Here is a 25,220-nt window from a genome sequence, read left to right on the forward strand (position 1 = left end):
TTTGCAGCAGGGTAGGAGCTTTGTGAGTCACTATTCAATTCTTCAGAAGTAAATGAAGAAGTAGACAGTGACTTGCAAAAGCTCATACTCTGTCACAAATTTTGTTAGCCTTTAAGGTGTAGTGGAGTCTAACAGATTATTTGAAAGAAAATTTTTTAAAATGCAATTTAAGAAACAGAGGGTTGGATCCAAGCAGATTTTTCTCTGGTGAAAAAGAGGGGGAGGAGGCTGCCTTTGTTTACCCAAAAGGCTTTACTGAGGGCCATGGTACCTGCTGGGCAAAAGCCATATGGAACAGGAGCCATGATAAAGAAGGGAATTAGGCCAGATTGGTAAAAAAGCTGGTTGGATCTGAATCAGGTTATACTTGCAAAACTACTTCAATGTATCCTCTGAAGTACTGGTGGTGACCCAATGGGTATCATCCATTAAAAAAGCTTTAAAACTCATAGTCTCATGACCATCTACTCTCCTATGTGTGTGTTGTCAGATATATCCTCAACAGAAACAGAGTTCTGCTGAAGCATTTAAAAACTAAAAGGAAAGGGTTTTTTTTTTAAATCTGCTTGTAAAATAATTGCTTCCAGAATGTTTCCACTCATTAGTTCAAGTTTTGAGTAGTGCTCTGCCAACAATGGTTTTCCTGTTTCAGTTACATCTGTACAAAAGGATGGAATATTCATTCCTTATTCCTTAATTCACGTTTGTCTGATACATTTTTTTAACAGAGGATTTTTATTAGACTATTCAAATAGCACTGGATCTGACATGGTAGTGTCCTGCTATGAGACTACAGCAGCACTATAGTCTGCAACTGGGGAAATCACTTATTTGAAAGGGTTCCTATGTCAAAATTTGGCTGAAAGCATAAAGCAACCTATCAGACAGAAAGTGTCTAGCTTCTTTCTGGGATGTTAGTTTTCCAAGCGCAGACTGGCACACATTTTGCCAAATGGTTCATGCAATCTCAGGTGGTGTAGTCCTACAGAAGAACTGCAGCATAAGCTCAGGTGCACATTTGAATTCTTGCCTGTATTCTCCAACAATGCTGCATTTAATCTATTGGAGATTTAATCTCTCCCTTTGAAGTAGAGTTCCTGCATTGCAAGAAATTCCCATGTTGCTATCTCTGTTAGTAATGCATACTGTGCTCACCACCTTGGCACTATAATCCTCCAGTTTGGTGGGAGAGCCAGTTTGGTGTAGTGGTTAAGTGTGCGGACTCTTATCTGGGAGAACCGGGTTTGATTCCCCACTCCTCCACTTGCACCTGCTGGAATGGCCTTGGGTTAGACATAGCTCTGGCAGAGGTTGTCCTTGAAAGGGCAGCTGCTGGGAGAGCCCTCTCCAGCCCCACCCACCTCACAGGGTGTCTGTTGTGGGGGAGGAAGGTAAAGGAGATTGTGAGCCGCTCTGAGACTCTTTGGAGTGGAGGGCGGGATATAAATCCAATATCTTCTTCTTCTTCTCCCAGTCACTACCATAGTCACTGGACCACTTCAGGCTAATTTCAGACCTAATGCCAACCTTGGTCCAGTCAGCATAAATTATCTTGAGAGTCATGGAGTAAAAGGACAGGTCCTCTTGTGGATCAAAAACTGGCTAATTAATAGGAAGCAGAGAGTGAGTATAAATGGGCAGTCTTCGCAGTGGAGGACGGTAAGCAGTGGGGTGCCGCAGGGCTCATTACTGGGTCCCATGCTCTTTAACTTGTTCATAAATGATTTGGAGTTGGGAGTGAGCAGTGAAGTGGCCAAGTTTGCAGATGACACTAAATTGTTCAGGGTGGTGACAGATTTTATGTAGGGCAGGAAGGCTGTACCTACATTTGTGTGTGGCTCGGGATTTGGTGTGGATGGTCCTCTTGGGATGGAGGGCTCTGTCACCGACCGCATTGGCAAAATTCTCAAACGCCACAATGTTGACAGTCTTCAAACCCACGCAACAGATCCGCAACTTGCTGCACTCGGCCAAAGATATGAGAGATCCACTTTCAACCCCTGGAGTCTACAAAATACCCTGCTCCTGTGGTGCAGTCTACATTGGCACTACCCAACGCAGTATCAACACCCGCCTCACTGAACACAAGAGACACTGTCGCTTGTTTCAGCCAGAAATATCAGCTGCAGCTGAACATGCACTTCAAGGAGACCACGTCATCCACTTTGAAAGAACTGAAGTCCTTTCTACGGCCTCACATTATCATACCCGCCTGAACAGAGAAGCTATTGAGATTTACAAACACCAGCACAACTTTAACAGAAAGGAAGAAGGCATTTCCATCCACCAATCTTGGTATCCAGCTCTGCGAAACACCCTACAGACTATAAATTGCAGAAATTCACAGAACAACCAGCACATTCCACAGAACAATCAGCACAGTCAACAACCATCTTCCTTTTCTTCACACCCCTTCCAACCCTCCCAGCAATTAACACAGAACAATGGTCACATTCAACAGCCAGTTTCCTTATCACTACCCTTCCAGGAAGCCCCACCAAACAATGGGCACATCCACAAACCTATTGCCCTTTCACCACACCCCCTCCAGCCTAGAAATAGCAGCTCTCCAGCAGCCCTCGCCTCACCCAGTGCACAGCAGCCAAGAAGGTCAGAGCGCCTGCTCTGGCTGCAACGCCACTGAGGATGTTCTCCGCAGCTGAGAACGAAACGTCTGGAAGAAAAACTTTCTCCAGTAGAACACGGCACTTGAGCCCGAAAGATTCTACAAACCCTAATGATGTTACCAGCCGTGAAAAACTGAAATCTTTGATAAAGGTTAAAACGCTTGGGGCTCTTTAGCTTGGAGAAACGTTGACTGTGGGGTGACATGATAGAGGTTTACAAGATAATGCATGGGATGGAGAAAGTAGAGAAAGAAGTCCTTTTCTCCCTTTCTCACAATACAAGAACTCGTGGGCATTCTATGAAATTGCTGAGCAGTCAGGTTAAAACGGATAAAAGGAAGTACTTCTTCACCCAAAGGGTGATTAACATGTGGCATTCGCTGCCACAGGAGGTGGTGACGGCTACAAGCATAGACGGCTTCAAGAGGGGGTTAGATAAAAATATGGAGCAGAGGTCCATCAGTGGCTATTAGCCACAGTGTGTTGGACTGGATGAGCCATTGGCCCGATCCAACATGGCTTCTCTTATGTTCTTATCTGTCCACATGCTAGCAGCACTATGATAGCCCTCTTCAGAAGTAGAGATTTCTCAAGGAGAGAGAGCCATAGATTGTCAGGAAAGAGAAATTTGTCAGCCTAATTTCTGTTCCAGGAAAACTGGTGGAAAACATTATTAAGGATAAGTGCTAAGCAGACGGAAGAACAAGCATCACTAAGCCAGAAGCAGCACAGCTTCTGCAAAGGGGAGCTTTGTCCCATTTAGTTCTCAGATTTTTTTTTAAATGTCAACAAGCACACTTGTAGGTGTGAAGTAGTATTTAATTTCATCTACATCCCTGTCCTTCCTCTGTAGGTGAGAAACGTACAGGAAAAAGTGCAAGAGGAATGATTTAGAATCAAAATATTGGAACAAATTAAATGACCGGTAGATCACACAACACATAATGAATGAGAAGTCACTGCTGCAAAGTGTTGTATTAGCTGGGATGGGTTTTTTTTTAAGTGATCAGAAATATTTAAGGATGATAGTCCCATTAAGAAGTCTAGTCATGATAACTCAAAATGAAGCTTCCGTGGCCCAATAACAGGTGTAGGAGCCAACAACAGGGGGGTCATTTCTATCATGATCTTCCTGGTGATATCTGGTTTCACATCACAGGCAAAATGCTAGAAAAACAGAAGCTTTGGTCTAATCCAGCATGATACTTTTGACACATTCATATGGGACTAGGGCAGGTTATATAAAACACAGCGTTCATTGTTAGGGTTAGATGCACACTGGAAGGCAGGCCATGCATCAGGCATCCAATTTTGTTCTAATGCAGACGTAGAGAGCCCCAATGTCAGCACAGAGGGAAGAAAAGGAACAAAGAGTAATACATATGGTTCCCAGACCAGAAACGTTTGTGTTTGTTTTTCACTAATTTTTCTGTCGTTTTCTAAATCATGATATATGAAAACAATTATTTCCCCAGAAGGAGGAGGATGCTGAAATGTCAAGGGCTCCTTCAGGCTCCACTGTGATAATGAATTATTGGAGAAATAAAAAATTTTGCTACTTCAGTGAAGAAAGACATTTTGTGACCTTTTGCAGCTTTATGGCGATAATGAATTTTCTGCAGAACTCAGACACTTTCAGTTACTCTATTAAAATAAGAATGCTTGAGGAATAGCTGTGACCTTGACCTTTGAAAAATTAATGGAATACTGATTTTGAAGGAACTGATGAAAATCTGGTTATTATCTAGATTCTTATTTATTACAGTCATGCCAGTGATGCTCAGTTATATATAATCTACACACATCCCAAACAATGTTCTCCAGTCATTTAAACTAATCTCTTCAATTATTAACTCTTGGTATTTAGATACAATCACTCTACTTATCTGACTTTATCAGTTTTATAAACAAAGATGTTTGATTCAAGATGAAAGCCTTTTCAAGGAAGCAATGTAACAGTAGCAGGTTGGATAAATTCCAGATCATATCTTTTAATACCATATGCAGGTTTAGCGAAATTTGTTGTATTTCATTTTGAAGGAATTTTAAAAATTGTGCAGCAGCTTCATTCTGTTTAGCATGGCTTATTGTCAATACCCCCCACATCTGTTTTCTGTACTCAGACTCAGAAATTTTCAATGCCTGCACCATGTCTGTGGAACAGCATCATGGAAGAGAGTGGAGGCGGGGGGGAGCTGAAACATCCTGGCTTTCTGGGGAAGCTGCAACACAGTTATTCTCTATGGCTTTTGGGACAGCTTTAGCAAAGGAAAAGGGGGGAGTATCCTGCTGGCAGGGACATAAGGACTAGTCTAAAAACATATTGCCATATTTATTTCTTAGTTTAAGGCAGCTGTTACTGTATCTCTGTACTACCATATCTTGTTTTAATGCTTATTGTCTTGTCACATTGTTTATATACTGTTGCTATCTGGCTTAGGTGCTGAGATGTTTAGGGGAAAAGTATGTTATACTCAAATTCAGAGGAAAATACAATAAAGTACAGTCTGGGTTTTTCACCAGTATTTGAGGAGGATCTTTGTTAAACAGCATATGTGTTTTGTTCCTGTGGTATCTACTACAAATATTAAAGAAAAAAGTAAAAAAATTATGCAGACTAGATTTAAGGCAAAACAACTGCTACACGTCTGGTCTTATATTTTAGCAAACAAGATGCTATCCAAACTAACAGGCAAAAGGAAATATGAATAATTTATTTTTCTTGGTTTCTATGTGTCTAGTGCCACATAATGAGATAAATTACTGGTTGTTGTGGGAAAAAATGGAAATTAAAATACCGGAAAGAATATCTAAATGTTTTAAAAATGGTAAAGGTAGTCCCCTGTGCAAGCACCAGTCATTTTCGACTCTGGGGTGACGTTGCTTTCACAACGTTTTCACGGCAGACTTTTTACAGGGTGGTTTGTCATTGCTTTTTTCAGTCATCTACACTTTCCCCCCAGCAAGCTGGGTACTCATTTTACCGACCTTGGAAGGATGGAAGGCTGAGTCAACCTGGAGCCAGCTACCTGGACCAGATTCCTCTGGGATCGAACTCAGGTCGTGAGCAGAGGGCTCCAACTGCAGTACTGCAGCTTTACCACTCTGCGCCACGGGGCACTTCATCTATATTTAATCCATATAATATTTTGTCCATATTCTGATTGCCTCTTCAGGTGATCCTTCTTTCCAACTCATGGTCTTCCCAACTTGTGATCCACCAAGCCAAATGAAAGACAGCAGTTCCCATTTTGGATTTTCAGACATTAAGCAAAACTAGGAGGATCCTTAAGTTCCTGGTGAACCCATGTGGCTGGTGGGTTTCGATCACAAGTTATGCAGGCCTGGCTCATCCGATCAAGCAAGAGCCCACACCCAGTTCCAATTGATACATATTACTTAGTTCTTTCCCACAGTATCATTGTCCTACAGGCAACTCTGTCAAATGACAGTTTACTTAGTCTTGCTATTTTCTAGTGGGACATCATAACCTGGCATATAGGTAAGAGATAGTCCTAATTGGAGTCTTCAACTGCTTGAATGTATGCACATTACAGCCCAACAGGTCTAGGATTCTCAAGTTTCAAATTCACCAAGTCAGTAACAAGAGATCACGTCAGAATAAAGTATTTTTGTTTGCCTATTTACTCTCTACAGAAACATAAAGAGCAAAGGCAGGGAAAGTGTAGGCATGTGCACATATTCTCACAAATGTGTATGCACAAAGAAATAGATATTACCTATTTAACTTGGCATTTGCCCCACCTTACACCAATCTTAAATTTTCCCAACAGTGAAAAGATGGGCACAAATCAATTAGGCTGCATAATAACTCACAGAATTCTTTAGCCCTTATGCACTATATGAAAAATGGACCCCAAAGGAACTAACTGTCCTGTAATCAAGATGGATTTTTTTTATATTCCTGCAGATGCAATATATAACGTCACTGGCATTTAAATGTGATTTATTATAAACTAAATATTCACACTTATGGCATTACTGAAATACGATACAGACTATTCCATAATTGATTGTGGCCCCATTGTAAAGGATCACACACTTTGTGCAAACAGACATGAAAATGATACTATGTGCAGTTTGTGGGAAGTTCCCTAGATTTCACAGTCCACGTACAAGTACAAAGGAATAGCTATATGCAGCTGGGAAGGGGCCATGGCTCAGTAGTGGATTGACCAGCAGAAGGCCCCAGGTTCAGTCCCTGGCATCTCCAGTTAAAGGATTTCAGAAAACAGGTACTGGGAAAGATCTGCTCTGGCTGAGATCTGGGTAGGCCAGTGCAAGTCAGAGTAAACAATACTGACCTCGATGGAACAGTAGTCTGATTGGGCATAAACACTTTCATATGATCAGTCATGGAGGCAAATCACCAGGACTGGCATATGGTGCTGTTGTACAGTACAGCTCACATCACAAAGTCCAACATGTTACCATTCCCTCATACAGCCAATAGATCAGCTCATATACCTTGCAGTTCTGTCACTGTCATACTGTTGCCTGCTCAGTCAAACCTGAAGCCAAGCTATCTGCTGAGCCAGTATAACATTTGTATTAGTATCTACCATAACGGCCTCTAGCATTGCACATGGAATTCATCTGTTTCCATGCATAAGGTGATAAGATGTATGGCAGTCAATGGCAACAATCCCACCAAGTTAGAGACAAGCAAGTCCAAATGAAATCACTTGAATTATATGCAGCTAATGTTTTGCACCCGTAATGAATGCAAATCTCAGTACCAAAGCCAAGCAGTTTTGCAATTATTAAAACTTGTAAAACGATGCCTTTATGTTATGGGCAGTTACATAAATTTTGATTATATTGGCTCAGATTAAGTAATATACTAAATTTATAATTACATCTTAACCACTATGCCTTGCTTCTATTCTTTTAAGAGCAAATAATTCTACATTACATTCACAATAATTAGTATGCACAAACATATACAGAGAAAGAGAGACAGAGAGTGTTATTATTCAGAAATTCTACTTACCTTTCAGGAAACTTATTGTGGATTCAGAAATCAATTATTTGACAAAATATAGTCCAGCCTAACCTGATCTCCTCAGAGTTTGGAAGTTCAGCAGGGCTGGTCACAGTTAGCCCTTGGATTGGAGACCATGAAGGAAGAAAGGGGTTGCCATGCAGAGGCAGGCAATGGCAAACCACCTCTGCTCATCTCTTGCCTGGAAAACCCCATGAGTTGGTTGTGACTTCATAGCATACTTTACCTTTACATTTCTGTGTTTCTTAGTCTTGAAAGGAAATGTTTTCTAATAAAAGTTCTGCATTTCTCTTAGCTTTATTCGTGAATCACAATGGCACATATAATGGTGTACTGACAGATTCTGATGAACCACCCTCATTTTCAAAGATCTGATTTGTTTCACTACGTCATTCAATTCTGGTTCTGAAAAATATCATTGCCTACAACAAGATAAAGACTTTCAGCACTGCTTTATGACAAGCCATTTTGCAATGACAGTGTGGTCAGGAGTTTGTTTGGTTTAGCAGTTAAGGGAATTTCGACTCAAAGCCAGTTGGTTTTTTATTCAGCTGAATCACCAAACCTTGATGAAATGCCATAAGATTATCTAAAAGAAAGCAGATCCTTCACAATGGAAGGGCTGACGTCACCCTCTCAGCTGCCAAGCCGTCAATAACCATGAGAGTTGTGGGGTTTTTTAAAGGAACAATGCAAACTTATAACAAATGTGTATGATATATACATTTTGTAATATTTTTCTCCAGTGTGCTTAATTTGAAACATATATGTGTTCTGTTATTTTATTTCTTTATAAGGTCAATTTAATTATAATTTTCTTAAGGGAATAATGAATGTGCTTTTATGTTAAATCAGTGCTAAAATTATTTTACACAGACTCTTTAAAAGCCAAGAGAATTTGCAAATGCCATGCATTGGTGGTGGTGGTGCTGGTGGGGAATTGTTCCAGTGTCTAGACAATGGCATCCAGTAAGTGGTGTATGTATGCAAAAGTAACAGCTTCTCATCAGCACTTCCTCCACAGATGACCTAAATTGTGATGGTTTGTTAGTTTGTTTAAAGGAATGGTATTCTGATAGAGAGGTTTGCCTGAGGAACATCAGTGCACCTGCCATATGTACATTAGGGCAGGTGGGCATATTTTTAAATAAATTTAATAGGATTCTAATCTGTGAATACTTTACATAATTTTCATTTATTCTTGCATTGGTTTGTTGTATGTGTTGTGCTGTTTTATTGCATTGTTTTGTAATTTTATAAACCCTTTTTGCTCGCATTGTTCATAGCATGTGTGACACTGTTTTTGTTGCATTATCTTCTGGTTCTGTAGTCCATCTTGAGTCCCAAAAAGAAAGACAGAGTACAAAGGAAGTGACTAATAATCTCCTAGTCCAAAGTGTACTGAAAGCACTGTGCTCTTGCATAGCCCCGACTTCTGTCAATGGTATATGTTCACAGCTGAACACCCAATGGCACCTAGTACAGGCCAGTGAAGTGATCAACTGCACCCATGCCATTGCAAACTGGATGGGTGATGCTGAGAGAGACTGGCATAAGTCCACCCTCTTGAGCTAACAGCTAGACTGCGATCCTCTTACAGTGCAATCTTAAGCAGAATTACACCCTTCTAAGCCCCACTGACTTCAAGTGTGTAATGCTGCTTCAGCCTGCATTGTCAATTACCATACTCTACCCTGTATCAGAAAAGAAGAAGACTGAGCAGAATGTGTTGAGGTTTCCAGTACTGAAAAGGATTTTTGTGGAAAAGGGGATAAAAACCTGTAACTGAACAAGGCGTAAGAAGAAACAAGTCCTGTTGGTCCAATGAGAAAACAATTTCAAGCTGAGCTTTAGGGAAACCTTTCCCACTCTCAAAGCAATCCAAAACTGAGCTGGCTACAGTAAAAGCAGTGGAATTTCCTGCACTGTCAACCTCAAATTACACATAACACAGAGTTCTGAGACTCTTTGTTGCATTTTTTAAAAACCCAGATCAGCATAGGTAGGTGGCATATGAGCAAAAGGACTGGCAGGGAGAGTTTTACAACTTTCCCCCGCACTAGTCGTTTTCCAGCTTCTGCTTTTCACTTCTGGTATTTTTCCATTTGTTTTCTTCCTTCTGTTGGTGAAAAAATAATTTGAGGAGGGTGATGAGTCAAAACAAAGGATGGGAAAGGGTAAAGCTCTCTATGCACCCTGCTTCAGACTCTCAGCATGCTCGAGCTGCTTTGATTAAAAGATGAAAGAATCATGACAGTCTGTAGAAAGGCAAAATGCTCATACTTTGAATAAGATGTTGTTGGTTTTAAAGATGCTTTCTATTTCTCCCTGAGATTGCGGGAACTGGGCAAACTAAGGGGACAAGGAGTGGGAGGAGCCTCAGCCAATGGAAGGGAGAGGGGCTTGGCTCAGTAGCTCTGCTGTGCTCTGTAGCTCCTGTGTGATTGAGAGAGCCTGGCAAAGCAAGCTCAGATGCAGAAGGGAGCAAGAGAGGGAGAAGGAAGCAGACAACAGTGAGTTGCTTGTGGGCCTGATAGGAGCCCTGTGGGGGCTGGATCCACCCCTCTTGAGATGGATCTTATGCTTTGAGTTGTTTTACACAAAACTTGGACATATGGCAGAATTCATCCAAAATTTTGTCACAGGTTTTCAAATGAATATTTTAGAAACAGTTATATACTTCAATTAACGAATACTTCAAGTCAGGAAAGGTAACACCAAGTCCAAAAGGATACCTGCATAATTACTTACCGAACTCAAGGGAGCTATAAAAGGCAAAAAAGTTTCCCTTAGAAGTGAAAAGTTTTCCTGCATGAAGTGAATAAGAGTGCTGGTTCTGGCAAAAAAAGCTGACCACAAGGTGAGCAAAAAAGAGAATTTGCCTGCTAAAAATGCATGTCTTCAAATATATCAGGAGCAGGAAACCGGCTGGGGAGGCAGTTGGGCCTTTGGATGGGCAGAAGAATGAAAACTTGGCATTTGTAAATAATGATGAACTGAAGAGGAGTAGCTGCATTAGAACATGAAATTAATAACAGCGGCTAGTAGGGATGCATCAGTGTGCAAAGCGTTCTTTTTAAGGCAAGTTGGCACAGCTGAACCTTCTGTCAGCTAGTTCATGTCATCATCCACCAGACAATAATTCCTTCCAGATATACATACGTACTATTTGGCATCTAATCTACGCCATGTAGTAGAGTATGCAAGTCCATCTCAAAAAATATCTTGGGTGTGCATCGAACAATCATCCCTCTCACATCCCTTTCTCAGTGAAGTAGTTTGGAATGAAAATAGGAATAGGAAATGGCAGGGCACTCTGAATCCCTACTTACAGTTCACACTAGGGATGTGGGATAAAGTTAGGGGACAGCTAGATCCTCCAACATCACTTATGATGGCTTTTTTGGGCCAGACCTGGTTCATCCCAGGAAGGGCCCCAAATGCTTTTAAAAATTGGAGAGAGAAAAATCTTTTTAAATTAAATGATTTGGTTATTGAGGGAAGACTAGGAACTAAAGAAAAACTGGAGAAGAACCACAAGATTAGTACTCCATTATTTATTTATTACTTTGCATTTATATCCCGCCCTCTCCGCAAGCGGACTCAGGGCGGCTTACAGTATCATAAAAACAATCAATTCCATAAAACATATAAAACCATAATACATTTATCAGTTTAAAACTATTACGCTATCTCGATCCAGTCTGGCGGTATTGGGTTCTGACTATGACCACCAGCTTCTGTAGGATGTCCGGTGGCAGCCCATTTTCAGTCAACCAGAAATGCCTGTCTAAACAGTTCAGTCTTACAGGCCCTGCGGAACGCCGACAGATCCCGCAGGGCCCTTATAGCTTCTGGGAGGGTGTTCCAGAGTTCTGGTGCTGCCACCGAGAAGGCCCTAGATCTTGTTGCGCATAGCCTGGCTTCTTTTGAGCCAGGGGCAGACAGCAGATTTTTGTCCCTGATCGCAGTGCTCTCTGGGGGATATATGGGGAAAGGCGGTCCCGTAGATAGGCAGGTCCCTGACCATAAAGGGCTTTAAAGGTTAATACCAACACCTTGAAGCGAACTCGGAACACAACAGGCAACCAGTGCAGCTCTCTCAGCACTGGCTGAATGTGCTCCCGTCGTGGTAGCCCCATTAACAGCCGTGCTGCAGCGTTCTGCACTAGTTGTAGTCTCCGGGTTAGCGTCAGGGGCAGCCCCATGTAGAGAGCATTACAGTGATCTATTCTTGAGGTGACCGTAGCATGGATTACCGTCGCTAGGTCGCTGCGGTCCAGGTAAGGGGCCAGCTGCCGTGCTTGCCGAAGATGGAAAAAGGCAGATCTAACAGTGGCTGCCACCTGAGCCTCCATTGTAAGGGAGGACTCAAGGAGCACGCCTAAGCTCTTGACCTTGGGGACCGGTATTAGTGGCACCCCGTCAAGGGCCGGCAGCTGGATCTCTCTCCCCGGACCGCCCCGACCCAGGTAGAGAACCTCCGTCTTCGTCGGATTCAATTTCAGCCGACTCAGTCTGAGCCAGGAGGCCACGGCTTGTAATGCCAGGTCTAGATTTTCCAGGGTACAGTCAGACTGGCCACCCATCATTAGGTAGAGCTGGGTGTCATCCGCATATTGATGGCAACCCAGTCCATACCTCCTGACAATCTGGGCAAGGGGGCGCATGTAGATATTAAATAACATCAGGGATAGGACCGCTCCCTGCGGCACCCCGCAACTAAGGGAGTGCCTCTGGGATGCTTCCTCCCCTATCACCACCCTTTGTCCCTGATCTTGGAGAAAGGAAGTCAGCCACTGCAAGGCAGATCCCTGTATCCCCACATCGGTGAGGCGGTCAGTCAGTAGCTGGTGGTCAACCGTGTCAAAAGCGGCTGACAGATCTAATAACAGCAGCACTGCAGAGCCGCCCTGATCCAGATGTCGCATAAGATCATCCATGAGGGCGACCAGAACTGTCTCTGTCCCGTGACCTGGCCGAAAGCCGGACTGGAATGGATCCAGTGCGGAAGTGTCCTCCAGGAATCCCTGCAGCTGAGTCGCCACCGCCCGCTCTATGACCTTACCCAGGAAGGGAAGGTTTGACACCGGCCGATAGTTCGCCAATGTGGCCAGGTCTGCTGATGGTTTTTTTAAGAGGGGACGGACCACTGCCTCTTTAAGAGGTGTGGGAAAGATCCCTTCAATCAGGGACCTATTGATGATGTCCTGTAGTGGTTCACGTAGCCACGTTTGGCTAGCCTTTATAAGCCAAGACGGGCACGGATCTAACCTACACGTCGTAGGGCGTACAGCTGCAAGGGTCCTGTCGACTTCCTCCAGACTGAGTGGACTGAAGGAATCCAGAATTGAACCAGAAGACGTGCTCGGTGCCCCAAGTTCATCTACTGTATTAATTATGGCGGGTAGGTCGTGTCGGAGTGACGAGACCTTATCTGCGAAATAGCTCGCAAAAGCCTCACAGCCTATTTCCAATTCTCTACTATTTTGTTTGCCCTGTGGCAATTCTGTTAATGACCGAATTATACTAAACAATTGTGCTGGGCGCGAGGTCGCAGATGCAATTCTGGATGCAAAGTGTTCCTTCTTTGCAGTCCGAATAGCCATCTCATAGGCCCTCATAAATGACCTATATGATGTTCTCGTAGCTTCGTCACGAGCGCGACGCCATTGTCTCTCTAGTCGTCTTAATTGTCGTTTCATCAATCGCAGCTCCGGGGTATACCACGGGGCGGATCGTGATCGAGGATGAAGAGGACGTCTGGGGGCGATTTCGTCGATGGCCTCGGAGAGCCGGTTGTTCCAGGTCTCCACCAGTCCATCCAACGAGTCGCCGGTAGGCCAAGGGTCCCGCATAGCCATCTGAAGCCGCAATGGGTCCATCTGACTACGCGGGCAAGCCAAAATCTGCTCACCGCCTAAACGGGACAGAGGTGGTATGTCCACATGGGCCTTCAGGACCTGGTGGTCAGACCATGGCACTGCCTCAGCAGATATCTGACCCATTGTTACTCCCGCCGCGAAGATCAGCCTGGTGTGTGGGCGCTGTTACATATTGGGAAAGTCCCAGTGCTGCCATGGAAAGCACTAGGTCCGTCGCACGAGTGGAAGCTGCGTCCTCGGCATGGACATTGAAGTCACCCAGGACTATAAGTCGAGGATGCTCCAATGCCCAGCCTGTTACAGCCTCCATCAAGGACGGCAGGGCACTGGCTGGTGCGTTAGGCAGACGGTACACCAGCCAGATTGCCAGACTCTCCCCAACGTCCCACTCCAGGCCCACACACTCCACGCCCTTGATCTCTGGCAGCGGAAGCCTCCTGAAGGAGCAATCCTCCCGCATGAAAAAGGCCACCCCTCCCCTCCCCCCGCTAGTCTGGGCCTGGTGAAGGACGGAGAACCCAGGCGGGGCTACTTGGGAGAGAGCAACTGTCTCCCCCTCCCGCACCCAGGTCTCCGTCATGCAGGCCAGGTCCATGTCCTGCCTGATGAAAAATTCTTGCAGGACTGAGGTTTTATTATTTATGGACCTGGCGTTGCACATCACCAGGGACGGAGGCGAGTGTCTCCACTTGGCCGTCCCACTTGCCATCCTTGGGATGGGACACAGGCTGGAAGGGGGGCGAGCCCTCTTGTGTCTCGTACTCCTTCCGTTCACATTCTGCCTGTTCCCACCGCTGTACTTTCCCCTCCCCAGGAGCACTGGAATCCCCTGGCCCGACATCACTTATCCCGATTTTCCGAAAGCTGGGTCTCTGTCTTAAGTCAGCAACCACACAACGTGTTCTGTTCATTTGCCCACTCTACCTCAAAATTTCTAACCACTACTAGTCGTCTCAACCAATTAATTAATGATAATTTTAGTAATAATTAATTTTTTTTCTTTTTCATCCCCTCCCCCTACCCTCTACTAATTAATTGATCACCCCCTCCCCCTCCCCTCTTCTAATTAATTGGCCACTATCCTACCTCCATGGTTTCAGTATTATCAAATACATCACGCCTTTAACCAAATTATGCCAATAATAGGAAAAACCAAATTGAATGGTTTTGAAAAAGTCTTAGAAGAAGGAAGATCTACAACAAAAGGCCAAATAACGATAATTTATAAAATACTAATGGAAAAAATTTGGAACAAACCCACACCCCAACAAAATGCATGGATAAAAGACTGCAATATCCAATTTATAGAAGAACAATGGGAACAAATATGGTCCACCCCAACCTTGAAGAGTAGAGCTATAAATACAAAATCCCTGGCCCTCTGGCAATTCCCTCGATGACTTGGTGGAGTCCTGGAATGATAGGCTCTCCAGGGCCATCGACGAGATTGCACCTAGACGTCCTCTGCGCCCTCGTTTAAAGCTAGCATCCTGGTATAACCAGGAGTTGCGGCAGTTAAAGCGAGGACTCAGACGACTAGAGAGGCAATGGCGGTGTACTCGAGACGAAGCGACTAGAGCATCTTATAGAGAGTATATGAAGTCCTATGAGATGGCAGTCAAAGCCGCAAAGAAGACATACTTTGCGGCTAAGATTGCGTCTGCAACTTCACGCCAGGCACAACTGTTTAACACAATTCGGACTCTTATAACACTGCCACAGGGCAGCCCAAACGCTAGTCAATTGGAAATCGGCTGTGAGGCTTTTGCGAATTTTTTTGCAGATAAAGTCGCGTCGCTCCGCCACGACACCCCCGCCATATTGGAGACAGTATGCGAACCCGAGGCTCCTTGCCTGTCTTCAGACTGTGTCCTGGATGGTTTCAGTGCTCTCAGCCTGGAGGAAGTTGACAGGATCCTCTTGTCTGCAAGCCCTACAACTTGCAATTCGGACCCTTGCCCCTCCTGGCTTATTAAAACCTGCCAGAGGGAGCTTAGGTATCCTGTACGGGATATCATAAATAGATTCCTGATGGAAGGGCAATTTCCAACATCTCTTAAGGAGGCAGTGGTCCGCCCCCTCTTAAAAAAACCAACACCAGACCCGGCCGAACTGGCACACTATCGGCTGGTCTCGAATTTACCCTTTTTGGGTAAACTCATTGAGAGGGCAGTGGCGTTGCAACTACAGAGTTTCCTGGAGGATGCTTCTGCCCTCGACTCCCATCAGTCGGGCTTTCGCCCGGCTCATGGGACGGAGACAGTGCTGGTTGCCCTGGTAGATGATCTTCAGCGGCATCTGGACCGAGGCGGCTCGGCGGTACTGATGTTAGACCTATCGGCAGCATTTGATACGGTCGACCATCGGTTGCCGACCTGCCGTCTCGCCGACGTGGGGATTCAGGGGTTGGCTTTACAATGGCTTGCCTCTTTCCTCGAGGGTCGGGGACAAAGAGTGGCGATTGGGAGTGAACTGTCCCGGAGGTGCCCGCTTGATTGCGGGGTCCCTCAGGGAGCAGTTCTTTCCCCGATGTTGTTTAACATTTACATGCACCCTCTTGCCCAGATTGCCCGGAGATATGGGCTGGGTTGCCACCAGTACGCTGATGATACCCAGCTCTATCTGCTTATGGACGGCCAGCCTGCCTGTGTCCCAGAAAACCTGGACCTGGCGTTGCAAGCCGTGTCTAGATGGCTCAGACTGAGCGGGCTGAAACTAAATCCAGCGAAGACAGAGGTCCTTTGCTTGGGTCACCGTGGTCCAGGGAGGGAGATTCCCTTACCGGCCCTCGATGGTGTGCCTCTGACAGCGGCGCACAGGGTTAGGAGCCTGGGGGTGCTATTGGAGCCTACTCTAACTATGGAGGCTCCGATAGTAGCCGCTGCCAAGTCCGCATTTTTTCACCTTAGGCGGGCAAGGCAGTTGGCCCCTTTCCTGGAGAACGGCGATCTGGCAACAGTGATCCATGCCTGTTTGGTGTAGTGGTTAAGTGTGCGGACTCTTATCTGGGAGAACCGGGTTTGATTCTCCACTCTTCCACTTGCACCTGCTAGCATGGCCTTGGGTCAGCCATAGCTCTGGCAGAGGTTGTCCTTGAAAGGGCAGCTGCTATGAGAGCCCTCTCCAGCCCCAGCCACCTCACAGGGTGTTTGTTGTGGGGGAGGAAGGTAAAGGAGATTGTGAGCTGCTCTGAGACTCTTTGGAGTGGAGGGCGGGATATAAATCCAATATCTTCTTCTTCTTCTTCTTCTTCATGCAATGGTCAGCTCGAGGCTGGACTACTGCAATGCCCTCTACATGGGGCTGCCCCTGTGCCGAACCCGGAAGTTGCAGCTAGTGCAGAATGCCGCCGCCCGGCTGTTGTTAGGGCTCCCTAGACGGCAGCACATTCAGCCGGGGCTTCGGGGACTGCATTGGCTGCCGATAACATACCGAGTTCGGTACAAGGTGCTGGTTATGACCTTTAAAGCCCTTTATGGCCTGGGACCTGCCTACCTTAGGGACCGTCTCTCCCCACATGTTCCCCAGAGAGTGCTGAGATCGGGGGTCTCAGAACCTCCTTATAATCCCTGGGCCAAAGGAGGCCCGTCTGAAAGCAACCAGAGACAGGGCCTTTTCGATTGCAGCCCCCTGCTGGTGGAACCAGCTCCTGGAGGAGGTGAGGGCCCTGCGGAACCTTGAACAGTTCCGCAGGGCCTGTAAAACAGCCCTCTTCCGGTTGGCATACAACTGATCGATACCGAGATGCCTGAATATTTAAACTTATGAACATCAGAATATTGAACACTGGAATACTTGAAGAATTGACTTAAGGAAGAGGTAGCATAGCATAGTATATTGATGTGAGTTTTATGTATTTTATGTATTTTATTGTATTATCATTAATGTATTTTAAACTGATTTATTGTTAGCATTCTGTATTGTAAGCTGCCCTGAGCCTGCTTTGGTGGGGTAGGGCGGGATATAAATTGAACAAATATATAAATAAATAAAATCTTGTCCCATGGGTACTTAACGCCATTAAAGATTTTTAGAAGTAAAATAAGTAACAATGCCAACTGCTGGAGAGGATGTGGGCTAGAAGGTAATTTTCTTCATTGTTGGTGGTCCTGTCCCAAAATCCAAAACTACTGCTCCCTTATAGTGGCCAAAATATCAGAAATTGTAGGTTGTCTAGTTCCACTTACAGTAGACTCAATGTTATTAAACCTTTGGCTGGAAAATTTTTCTACCCTGTTATGTAGAAACCTCATTTCATTATTTTTGTTAGCTGGAAAAATAATATTGGCTCAGAAATGGAAAACAAAGGGTACCCCTTCAATAAAAGAATGGCATGTGAAGGTTGGAGAATTAATGGTTCAAGACAAATCGTCTTCACAAATATTAATTATGGAATCACCTAACTGTAAAAACACATTATTGGAAAAATGGTTTCCGTATCTGGAATATGTGAATTCAAATGCCTCTGTAGCGGAATCGATACCTCCTGAATTGTTGGATTTTATTGTTTTATAAACAATGTATGTTAAAGAAGTTCTTACATCTATCCAAGTGCTGTGGTTAGGTTAAATGCAGGGTTATGAAGGATTATCTGTTTTAGATGTATTTAATGGTTTAAATGGTTTTAATGGTTTTATGAATGTTTAATGGTTTTATGAATGTTTATTTAATGGTTTAAATGGTTTAAATGGTTTTATGAATGTTTATCCGTTTTAGATGTATTTAAATGGTTTTAATGGTTTAAATGGTTTAATGGTTTCAGATGTATTTAAATGGTTTATGAATATGTGTGTTTGATGTGTTGGTATGTTTGTGGAAGAGCACCTCATTTCGTTGCTCTCTTTTTGTTGAGAACAATGACAATAAATTCATCTATCTATCTATCATCTATCTATCTATCTGTAATGGATACTATGTATGTGCCTACTACAATGCTTATGGAATTGTATAAGGACAATTACATTCATTATAATAAAATGGTTACAATAAAAAAAAATAGCAGTCCTAAGTTGTGATTTTAAATTTTGGTTTTTATGTTTTTTCTTTATTTTATGTATTTTATCTATGTTATAAGCTCCCTAAGGAAGCCTTGAGCTCCCTAAGGAAGAAAGATGGCTAATAAATGTGCTTTTTTAAACCCCTCACTACTGAACTGCTCTGTCATTAAGTAAGATGATGTGACATCCTGAAAGCTCTTGGTTCCACCAGGGTAGAAATTAGTGTTTTCTGGAGTGACATCTGCACAGCTGGTTGTAGATAGCTTCTATTCTGTACAGAAGCAGCACATCTTCTATGAGATGGTCTTGTCAGAAGTTGGAAGATATCCTTGCCTTTTTCCCATCCCAAATAAAATAACTAATCATTTTTTGCCATTTTTTTCAAAATTCTTTCGGAACTGTTGCTGGGATATTTTGAAATAAGAACAGGAATTTTGGAAATAAAAAAGATTTAATCAAATCTATTTTTTCTATTTTTCCAGTCCGCGATACTAGAGCATACCTCTTCCAGTAATGCGTTGAAATTACTGCTATATAGATTTTGCAGATTAGATGGTATAAATATTCCAAGATGGCGCCATTTCTCTTTCACCCACTTAAAAGGGAAGGATTTAGTCATTATATCCCTAGCGTTGGCTCCTGTGCTCTCTAGATAAATTGAGTATAATTCTGACTTATTATCGTTTATTACAAATCCGGAATATGTACTAAACTGATTAATCACTTTCATCACTTTATGTATGGAGAGGACTGGATTAGCCAGATAAAATACAGCATCATTTGCAAAGTAACTTGCTTTATAGATTTCTTTATTGATTTCTATACTATGAATTTCAGCGTCCGACCTAATTGCAAATGAAAGGGGTTCTAAAGACAGTGTGAAGAGATATGGTGAGAGAGGGCAGCCCTGTCTAGTACCTCTATATAGTGAGAAGTCTCTAGAGAGGTAGCCATTTATAGGTTGCTATAGGTTTTATATACAGTCGCAATTGACCTAAGAAATTGAGGGCCAAAGTTCATTTTTTCCAAAAGTGTTTGTTGATATACTGGTTGCACCCTGTCAAAAGCTTTGTCTGCATCCAGGGACAATATCACTGATGGTATGTTGTTATTTCTACAATGCGTGATTAAGTTTAGAGTTTTCCTCACATTATCCGACAAAGAGTGTCCCGGGATAAATTCTGTTTGATTCTGGTGCACATACTGAGCTATAACCACACTCAATCTGTTGAAAATATTTTAAAGCTGTGATTGAGTACGGATATTGTTTGGTATGATGTAGGCAGTTCTTTGTCTTTGCCAGGTTTAGCTATAACTACCATTTTTGCTTCCATCCATGAAGAAGGAATTTCCCCTGTTTTCATAACATGATTGCATATGTCTGCTAGTGGTATAAGCAGGGTTAACTTGAATTTCTTAAAGAACTCTATAGGATAACCGTCTCTTCCAGGAGCTTTATTATTTTTGATCTTTGAAAGTGTTTTCTCTAGTTCTGACACCGTTACTGGCCTATCCAGCAAGTCCAGGTGTTCAGTAGACAACTGTGTTTTAAAATTTACTGAGTCCAGATATTCTAGAATTTCTTTAGGCTTAGGGTTTGTTGAAGTGTACAGATTTTTGTAAAACTCTACAAACACCTCCACTATGTCCTTAAGGGAAGCAACCACTTTGTTTTAATGATTTTTAATTGAAAATATTAAATTAGTAGCTTTCTTCTTCTGGGTTCTATATTTCAAAAGTTTTAAGAATTTTGGAGTTTTAGTAATAAATCTTTGTTTGTTGTACAAGAAGTCCTTCTGTATGGATTCTGTCTCCAATAGTTCTAATTTAGTTCTAGCCTTGTTTAAATTTTGTAATGTTCACTTACCTCCCTGCTTCATATGTTTCTTTTCTAGGTGTTGTATTTCTGTTTGTAACTCTAATTGCTTCCTATTTCTCTCTTTCTTACAGGCTGAAGAGAGGGATATGAGACTGCCTCTCAAGGTCGCTTTAAAGGCTTCCCACACCTTTTCTTTTGATACTCCACATTCTGAATTAAATAAAAAATATTCCTTTATGTCTTTCTCAATTTTTGAGCAGACTAGCTCTTTACTTAGTAATAACTTATTTAACTTCCATGAAGGTTTTTACCCCATTTCCGAAGATAGGACAAAGTTTCCTGTAATACATGAGTGGTCGGAAATGGTCCTGGAACCAATGTCAATTGAGTCCATATTCTTAACAAAACTTGTTGAATCTAAAATGAAGTCAATTCTTGTGTATGTGTCATTTATATGTGAGTAGTAGGTATACTCACGTACCCCTGGATTATGTGCTCTCCATACATCAGTAATATTAAAGGTGTTCAAAAGCCTTCCTAGTTCCAACTCTTGAGAGCGCTTTTTTCCTTTCCGAGCTCTAGAGGAATTATCAAGAGTATTATCAACAACACAATTTAAATCTCCACCAATAATGAGTTCCCCTTTTTGAAATGTCTAAAGATCATTTAAGGTCAACTGTAAAAATTTGATTTGGCCATCATTTGGGGCATAAATTGATGCTACCGTTATCTGGTGGCCATCTAGATTCCCAGAAACAAAGACATACTTCCCATTGGGGTCAGTTTTAGTATTTAAGCATTAAAATGCTGTCGTCTTAGAAAATAAAATAGCTACGCCCCTAGCTTTCGAAGATCCAGTAGCATAATAAGACTGTGATATCCAATTTGATTTTAATAACTGTGTTTTTACTTCCTTTACATGTGTTTCTTGTAGACAAATGATATTAGGTCGCTCTTTTTAAATTAAGTTTGAAATTCTTTTTTGTTTAATCGGATTTTTGAAGCCTCTGCAGTTCCATGAAAATACTTTGTATACAACTGGCATAACCACCCTCCCCCAAAACAGAGGGTACTAACTTAAAAAACAACAACAAATCTTAAAACACTTAATAACTTAACCCAAAACACCCCCCTTTCTAACTAGAGGGGAGGTTTCCACACTCTTCTATTGAGAAGATTATATAGGGAGCTCTCCTGTCAAAGTCCCTATTCAGAAACTCTTTTTTAAACCAGGGAGCACAATATTATCGCACCACAAATTGAATAGTTAGTGTTCCCTCTCCCTTCCATACTCTATTAATATTGGGCTTTGCCTTAAAGAAATTATTGCAGATTGCCATAAACATTTACCCAGTTTCCAAACATAATCTAAACAGCAGATATTTGGATAGACTTCAATTTGACTACTAAATACCCATACTATTCAAGTGGTTCATACCATGACCCAATTTTTTCCTCTCAGCTTTCCTTAAAGTTATATCTACATCCTGTATAGTTAAATTGAGACTTCGTAACACTGGAACTATCAGTTATATAATTACCCATTTTTTAAATGCACTTTCACTGTGATTTACATCAGTTCTCATTCACACCCTCTAACCTCATATTTCCCCTTTCACACTGCTTTCTCTCACCTTTTTATACATGTTCACCCACCCTTTCACTGTCACTCATCCCCTCCCCCCATCCCTTTTACCATACTTTCATTCTGGTTCACTATATTTTCCATTCTCCTCCACTGGTTCTCATATATTGTCTCTTTCATACTATAATTATCTCTCACATTCACTCATCCTGCCCCCCCATCTACCACTCCCCCCCCGACCTTATATTTCCTTCTAGCGATTTCCATCTTGTTATTTCAGGTGCCTTAAGCACATTGCCATGTGATTAACCTGGTATAACTCTGCAGTACTAATCTTTAGCTCCCTCTAGTGGGCTTGATGCTAAGCATAGATATATCAGTTATTTAATTGTCTAGATAATAAATATAAATTAATTCTGGTTTCCATTAGGTTCCATTCACCCCCACTAGCACTCATACAATATCTCTTTCATCCTGTTATTCTCTCGCTCTTTTATATACTCTCCCCCACCCTTTCACCTTCAGTCATACCCCCCCATTGACAATACCTTCTCCCTAGTTTACAATACTATCCATTCACTTCCACTCGCTCTCACATGTTTTCACTTTCATACTATTATTCTCTCTTTTATCTAATTTTCCCCTCCCTTTCACAGTCAAACTTGCCCCCCTTCTTCCACTATCCCCCACCTCCCAAACCTTATATAACTTTCTTTAATTTTCCACCTTATTATACCAAATACAATTAGTATACTACGTAGGGATTGAACTGCATAGCTCTGTAATAAACAAGCCCACTAGATGTTGTTGTTGGTTGAAGGTAGTGAACACGTCAATAAAATCTCCATTTTACGTCGAGTCAGTCTCATTTTGCAGTTCTTTTTCCTTCTCTTCTGTAAGTTTGATAGTTAGTTGTGAAAGCTCTTCTCTTCTCTTCTGGAGTTGATTGAGTCTATTTTATATGTAGAGCCTTTTCTGTGGATGATGATATCTGAAGTATAGTTCCAACAAAATTTATGTTTGTGTTAAAAAGTTTGGATGCAAAAAGTCTCCGCCGTTTATGTTTTCCCAAGGCTTCCTGTGATAAGTCCAGCAATATTATGACTCTTTGACTGTAATGAGTTAAAGAACCTTTGGATCTTGCTTCCTTTAGAATTCTGTCTCTGGGTTGAATAAACTAGACTAAGATGTCCCTAGGTCTGTTCCTCCGGGCCAGAGCTATCAGTCCCAGTCTTGTGGCTTTTGCTATCACCAGTGACATTCTGTCTTCCATGGAGAGAGCACAGATAAGCCATTTTGTAATGTAGGCTGTTAAATCAGAACGCTCCTCCGTGCCCTCTTCCAATACCCCGGAATTTCAAGTTTAGGTTCCTCCAGCGTTGTTCCAGCTGTATTATTCTCTCTTCTAACCGTTGCTCATTGGATTGAATTGTTTTCAGCTCTGTTTTTAATGTTACTGAAGCTTCCGCTGCCCTGTCCGCCATTTTGGCAGTAACGTCTAGCTCCATTGTTAACTCTGTAAGTCTTGTTTATCGGCTCTAAGCAAGTTGCTATAGCTGCTTTAAAATCATTTTGAATGTCTTGCCTTAAGATGCATAGATCTCCTCTTGTTAATGGTGCTTCATCCTCTGTGTTAATGCACTTGAAGTTTCTCCGGCCGCCATTTTAGAATTCTTGTATTGTGCCTTCTTTGCAGGCCCTGCTGATTTTTCTGCTGAAAAATAGTCTTTAACCGAGGCTGCTTCACCCCCTTTGGTCTCCTTTTTGTTTTATAGGGATTTCCCATCAAAGTAAACGCTTTTTGCCTGATGTGCTTCGAGTTGATTTCACTAAGAGTAGATAGGAAGGGAAAGCTCGGCAGTAAGGCGTCCACCATGAAGCTCTTCCTCAGGACTGCTATTAAACAGCCAAAGGCAGTCCTAAATAAAGCTGTCTTCAATTTCCTCAAAGGTGAGGGGGCCAGGCGCACCCCTCTGGGGAGGTTGTTCCACAATTGTGGGGCTGCCACTGAAAAGGCCCCACAGAAGGGAAGACAAACTTTTAAGTATTAATTCACCAAACTAGTGAAGAAACAATCCCTAGCATGTCTGTGAATTTTTGATATAACATGATTGGCAGAGAAACAGAAGTCACATTTTCTGCGCATTCAAGGCCATGGCACATTTTTAAAACTTCAATAACATGGTCAGTTTACACAGGATTTTTCTGAAATACCGTCAGACCATGCTGGGATCACATAGTCAGACCAGGTGGAGTCTTTATACTGGATTTCAGATCGATGGGACAAAAATCATCTGGATTGAATGATGAATAGAAGTGTCAGGAAGAATGTTGTAAAACTAACATGCTTTCATTGTATAGCAGCTATATAATTTGCTCCACAAACTGGAAACTATCCTGCTCCTATGAGACAGACATTAAAGGATGATGATGTTAATCTCTATATAACTCCAGCACCTTAAAATGTATTTTAAATTGTTCTTTTATCGTTTTAAATTGCAATTGTAAATGTTTTTGAATTGACTGTCAGCTGCCCTGAGTCCGCTTGCAGAGAGGGCGGGATATAAGACTAAAGTAATAAAATAAATAAATATGTATTATCACTATGGAAAAATGGTGAAAAGCAGCCCACTTGCAAAGCCTGGGAACAATGCAAAGATTGCACTCTGTGGTTTTGGACACCATCTCCCCTTTGTTACTGCACAGTAATTTAATTAAAGGAACTTAGTGAGAGTGTAAAAAGGACATGTTCCAATGAAATTTCGGTCTTGAACAATCCCCATATTGAAAAACTTAGTCACTGGGAAAATAAATATCTAGGCAGAGCTGTAGACAGTGCTTAGCAGAGAAGCAGAAACTGGCAAAACCTGGAACTTGGTTGATTACAACGCAAAAGCAAGCATGGGCTTTAGAAATTCATAACCATGTAAGAACTAATACTTTTCATCCAATCCTTTCTCAAGGTCAACAATGGAGCTTTATTATACAAGAAACAACATATGCTTGTATACACAACCTACTTAGAAGATAATGGCCACTCTTCAGCTCTGGAGGCATTTTGCTTTTTGGCTGCATGCCTCACCACGTACCTGAGGCATGTGGTTATCTGTCAACAGCCCCACACTCTGGGCTGCGTTACAGTTTACATGAGTAATTCTGAAACACAGGAGAATACAGCAGACTCTGGGAATGATTTAAAGGGTAATTAATTCTGCTTTGCAGATGAGATCATCACAACACTTTATGACAAAGTGGCAAAATGGCTGGTGTTCAGTCTCGTC

The 25,220-nt window shown here is 42.5% G+C and overlaps 1 protein-coding gene across 1 annotated transcript in view; it reads right to left on the bottom strand.

Moving 5' to 3' along the window:
- The window catches only part of ARSB (arylsulfatase B), a 137,674-nt gene that overhangs the window by 26,440 nt on the left and 86,014 nt on the right, over positions 1–25,220 (bottom strand). The gene's annotated exons all lie outside the window — the stretch shown is intronic.

The sequence above is a fragment of the Heteronotia binoei genome, chromosome 4 (assembly GCF_032191835.1).
Source record: "Heteronotia binoei isolate CCM8104 ecotype False Entrance Well chromosome 4, APGP_CSIRO_Hbin_v1, whole genome shotgun sequence".
NCBI classification, from domain to species: domain Eukaryota; kingdom Metazoa; phylum Chordata; class Lepidosauria; order Squamata; family Gekkonidae; genus Heteronotia; species Heteronotia binoei.